The sequence below is a fragment of the Neovison vison genome, chromosome 4 (assembly GCF_020171115.1).
Source record: "Neovison vison isolate M4711 chromosome 4, ASM_NN_V1, whole genome shotgun sequence".
Classification (NCBI taxonomy): domain Eukaryota; kingdom Metazoa; phylum Chordata; class Mammalia; order Carnivora; family Mustelidae; genus Neogale; species Neogale vison.
In genome coordinates, this window is record NC_058094.1 from 208127929 (window position 1) to 208133928 (window position 6000).

Sequence of the window (6000 nt, forward strand, 5' to 3'; positions counted from 1 at the left end):
ATTACTCCTGACATTTCCTCAGTAATTTTTCTTCCAGAGACCCCTGGCCTCCTCCTCAGCTATACGTTCCCACTTGCCCCCAGCTTCATGGGGAATTGAGCCCAAGGCCTCTCCCCATTGCAAAATTCCATCACAATTGTCCCTATACTGACTGAGACCCCCTCCCCCGCCCTGCCACCATAAAGTCTTCCTTACCCTGCTGAAAAACCAACCCAAAACAGAAAACAAAAAACCCTAAAGCCCATGAGGGTTCGATCTTGAGAAATACACAAGACTATGATTTCAAAACAGGGAAATAACTGAGAGTGGTAAAGCTTCATAAAACAAGCATTTAAAAAAGAACATTTGGAATTCTTAAAGCTAAGGTCACTTACAGACACTATGACTTGAAACAACCCGAAATACCACAATCTGGAGATGTTTTAAGAGGAGGCTATTCTGGTTTTTGCTCTGTTTCTGCCTCCTGCCTGACTTAGGATAAATTAATTTCCCCACTGGGGGTGGATAATGTTTCTTTAATTAAAATATCACTAAAAATTCTAATTTTGCCCAAACACAACACTGGTTTTGAATATTAATAGTCGCAATAGGAAACAGACCATGTGTCCCTGACATACAAAGAAATAGTCCCAGATGGTTTGTTCTAAAATGGTTTTACAGCCCCCCTAAAGTCTCCAGTCAGGCGTTTTGCCTTGCACTAAGAAGGAAAGGAATTTCTGTCACTTCAGTGCCATTCGAGGGGCATATCTAGATGCAAGAAGAATGTGACAGACAACTAGTGGCCCGAGATTGTCACACACGCGCACCCAGGACGTTCCCTTTGTAAATGCTTTGCATTTTTAAGTGTCTCCTCACCAACAATCTAATGTGATTTTCATAATTCCATGAGATAGCCGTTAGGATGAACTATGCTTCACAGAGGAGAAAAGTAAAACCCAGTTTTTCAAGTAAATCATGCGGGGCAGCGCATGATTCTCAAAGTCCAGAGGGCAGAAGGACAATGGCCTCTGGGCCTCTTCTCACAGGCGTCAGTCCCCGTCGTGCCCATTCCTGTCAGCGTCATCACAGAGACCTTTGGGGGCAGACTTGGAGCGCACTAGTTGCTAAGGTGCCAAGCTGGCCCGAGAATCGGCATTCTTTCTTACATCTAGGTAGCAGAGCGGATAACTGCCACCAGGGGGCGGCCCACTGCGGCTGGGACCCCATGGCTGAGGAGGCTAATCTCAAGTATTTCCTTGACTTCACTGAACACCATTCCATCCCTATTGACTATTTGGAATCCCACTTATCAATTTATAGTGGGGTTTTACTCTTTTCCAGTAGCCAGTTCAATACACCTTTACAGGTTTTTTTTTGTTGGTGGTGGTGGTGGGTTTTTTGTTTTGTTTTGTTTTGTTTTTTGGTAACTACTGCATTCTGGGTATAAGTTTCTGATTTTCTAACTATATTTCATTTTGACCTCTAATAGAGTCATACACCAGCATTGATATATTGGAACACATATTATTTTATTATAGTTTTTTCTTTTATATTGCACCCAGGCTAGCAAATCAACTTTTAAAAATAAATATAATAAAATAAAAAATAAAATAAATTTTAAAAAATAAGTAAAATATAGGTAGGTTTTAATCACGAATTTTATTTCAGAAGGTAAGGTGGGAGTTACAGTGTATAAGTCATGAAAAGGGGATTTGGGTGTGACAAGGTTGAGAAGCACTATATTGGAGCATTGACATTTTCCTCAACCCTGCGCGCCTGACTTTGACGGTACTTGGATGGTACTTTGACAGCAACATTTAGCCTACTTTGCTCTCTCCACTCCCACCTCTTCCTGCAGCAGCTCCTCAAAGCTGCTTTGCTCTGCTGGTCCCACACCTTCTGAGCTCTCAAGGAAGCAAGTCCTGGACAGCGCCCCAGTACTGTCTGCGCCATCACCGCCCCCCCTGAGGCTCCCTCCAACCCCTCTCCCGCCCCACAGCCACATCCTGCCTCTTCGACCTTCACCCCGATTCACTTCTCATCTCCAATCTCTTCTGGACCATCTGTCTAGTGAGGAGGACCTGGTTGTGCTGTCTCCTGGCAGGGTTTAAAAATGTCCTCTTCTCTAGTTGGGGGTTTATCCTGCTCTCATGGGGTAATGTGTCAATTCAACCCAAAGAGCTAAAGAACAGAGAGCCCAGCTGAGCTTTCTGCCTCAACAGGGACTGCTCCTCTGGCAAATTCTTCTCTTGTTTCCCTTGAGCTGATTACTCACTCCCTCAGGCTGCCTCTCTCCAATTTGGGGGGACGGGTAGGAGTAGGTGTGGGTAATTTGTGAGAACACACATAATTATATTAACTAGCTTTCTTTCTCTGGTATCAGGCCATACCCAGATTTTCTGTTCTGTTTTTTGGCCACCACTGAACCTCTTGTTAGGTTAGTTAAATTAAAAAAAAAAAAGAAAAGATTAATGTATTTACTGTGAATGTCAGAGGGAGCATTTCTGGGACATGGCTTCTTTGCAGAGGCTGCCAATTGTATACTGGGATTCCCATCCTTAAATAATAAATAGCAGAACCCCCCAGTTCTGGGTGGGTTCACAGCCATGCAGCTAAAAGCTACATTTCCCAGCTTCCCTTGCACCTGGGTGTGGCCATGTGACTGAATTCCGACCAATGGGATGTGAGCAAAAGTGATTATGCCCTTTCTAGGTCATGCCCTTAAAAGGAATGAGTGTGCCCTCCCCTTCTCACTGGCCAGCATGCAAACGTGATGGCAGGAGCTGGAGCAGCCACCTTGAAACCCAGAGACAGATAGTGACATATTGACAATGGCAGAGATACTCCACCAGCCCAGGACTGCCCGTCTTTGGACTACTGTGTAAGAGCAAATCGAAATTCTATTTTAAGTCACTACATTTTGAGGTCTTTTGACTACCTAGACTATAAGTGATTCATGTAAGCCTCATGTCATTACTTTTACCTAGGATCCTAAAGTTATTTGTACTTATTTGTGTTTTCTTATTTCAAATCATACGTTCTGTGTCTTCCTTTTATAAAAAATTAAACTGTCACTAATAGTCTAATTTTTTTCCCTGAGAACCAGCTTATGGATTTATTTATTCTGGTGTGTTAGTATTTTAAGATTATGTTGGCTTCCTTTATACTTGAATGGATGTCATTCCTGTATGTAAATGTAATTCCTGTTTGTGGAATTATTGATTCACATCATTTCATTTTCTCATCCCATGTAAAGTTGCTGAAGTCTGGAACCAGTCTCATTTTATTGCCCTTGGTAGGAGCACCTGGGTGGCTCAGTGGGTTAAAGCCTCTGCCTTTGGCTCAGGTCATGATCCCAGGGTCCTAGGATCAAGCCCTGCATTGGGCTCCCTGCTTCCCCCTCTATCTCTGCCTGCCTCTCTGCCTACTTGTGATCTCTGTCAAAGAAATAAATAAAATCTTTTTTAAAAATGTATTCCCCTTGGTAGATTATCTGCTTCTTCTATCCAGGTATTTGTAGTAGGATGCTTTTGTTGTGCTAAGATTTAGCATCTTCCCAAGAGCTATACTGGTCTCAGTGGTTTCTTTACTCAGTTTACCTAGAATAGAGTAAATCCATTTGTGTGCCAAATTGGGTCTTATGTTTCAGAAATGGCTTTTTCTTTTACATGTTTGACTACTTTTTCAATTCCATTTGTTCCCTCTTCATCAGGGACTCTAGCTGTATGTTTGGTCAGCATAAACGTCTCCCACATCCATCATTTTCTTTCCAGTCTTTTCATCTCTTGCCCTTCTTTATTATACTTAGTGTGATAGTCTCTGACCTGCTGACCATGTCACTGACTTGGTTTGCTGTCCTATCACCTCCATTTCTTGTGGAAATGTGACTGTCAGATACTGAGCAGGTTTTTCTTCTTCTTTTTTTCTCCTTACATGCTGTCCCCTTTTCATCTTATTTTGGTATCTCTAATTTTGTTTGTCTACTTGCTTGTTTCATGGGATCTATAAGGTCACTTGATAGTACAGAGAGGACTCTTGTCAAGGGCTTTATTCTATTTCCTGGTATCATTTTTCTTCTGAGATATATTCTTTTAATGTATTTTCCTAGGGACATTCTTTGGGAAAGAAGGGTAATATCTTACATAGATCCTATGATAGCTCTTTGCTAAGAAATAGTGGCTGTTTAAAAAACAAAACTCTCCTGGGGGCGCCTGGGTGGCTCAGTGGGTTAAAGCCTCTGCCTTCGGCTCGGGTCGTGATCCCAGGTTCCTGGGATCGAGCCCCACGTCGGGCTCTCTGCTCAGTGGGGAGCCTGCTTCCCTTCCTTTCTCTGTCTGCCTCTCTGTCTACTTGTGATCTCTGTCTGTCAAATAAATAAATAAAATCTTTAAAAAAAAAAACTCTCCTGAATCCATCAGCCCTTTATTTTTTATTATTTATTATTTTATCTATTTATTTATTTTATTTATTTATTTGTCAGAGAGAGAGAGTGCTCAAGCAGGGAGAGCAGCAAGCAGAGGGAGAAGCAGGCTTCCCACTAAGCAAGGAGCCTGTCGTGAGACTTGATCCCAGGACCCCAGGATCATGACCTAAGCCGAAGGCAGACACGTAATGACTGAGCCGTCCAGGTGTCCCTCCATCAACCCTTTAGATATAAATTCTATTTCACGGAAAAATAGTAGCTAGACAAGCAAACTAGATACCACAAGGAAGTAACCAGACAGATCCAGAAGGTGAGATATTCTGTAGGATAACGATCTCAATTGCTTCCACTAGTAAGTGTCCTAAAAAAGGGACTGTACTAGATTAAAATAAACTTAAGGGGGATGTGTGCTCCTGGATTGAATACTGATATGAATAAATCGGTTGTAAGAATAACTGGAGTTAATTGGAGAAATTTTTTTTTTTAAAGATTTTATTTATTTATTTGAGAGAGAGAGACAGTGAGAGACAGCATGAGCGGGGAGAAGGTCAGAGAGCGAAGCAGACTCCCCATGGAGCTGGGAGCCTGATGTGGGACTCGATCCCGGGACTCCAGGATCACGCCCTGAGCCGAAGGCAGTCGTCCAACCAACTGCGCCACCCAGGCGTCCCATGCTCATTTTTTTTTTTTAAAGTAATTGGAGAAATTTTAATACGGCCTAGAAATTAGATGAGATGAGATAAAAGTATACCAAAATACAAAGGTAAAAAAGTGTTGGTTAAATAATACAGATTCTAAAAAAATTAAAAACAATTTTTAGAACATAATCTCTCTCTCTGTCTCACAAACACACACACGCACACACACACACACGCACATCCATGGTTGTTGCAGTGATGTTCTCTGGGAGGTAAGAATATGCTGTTTGTTTTTTAAACTTGTCTCTATTTTCTGATGTTCTACAAGCACATATACTGCTTATGTAATAGTTTTTTTTTAAAAATAGTGACATAGATTTAAATGGGACAGATTTGCCATGAAGATAATAAAGCTTATACTTCTGGGCCCTTTGTTCACACGGAAACTTCCCAGGCCCCTAAGAGGGCTTCTGGCAATGTTTTATCATATTTTTGTGGTAATACCATATTTATTTTCCTTTTTATGTTTTAGAAATGTTTTACTGTAGTAAAATAGACATGAAATGTACCATTTCAAACGTCCAGTTCAGTGGCATGACGTCCATTCACACTGTCGGGGGCCCATCACCACCCACATCTCTGGAACTTTGTCATCTTCCTGAACTAAAACTCTGTACCCATTAAACAATAACTCCCTACTGCCCCAACTATCCAATATTTTTATTTTTTTTAAGATTTTATTATTTATTTGACAGACAGAGATCACAAGTAGGCAGAGAGGCAGGCAGAGAGAGAGGAGGAAGCAGGCTCCCCGCTGAGTAGAGAACCCAATGTGGGGCTCGATCCCAGGACCCCGAGATCATGACCTGAGCCAAAGGCAGAGGCTTTAACCCACTGAGCTACCCAGGCGCTCCAGTATTTTTATTTTTAAGTGTCTCCAAAACTGTATAAGCTCTAAGC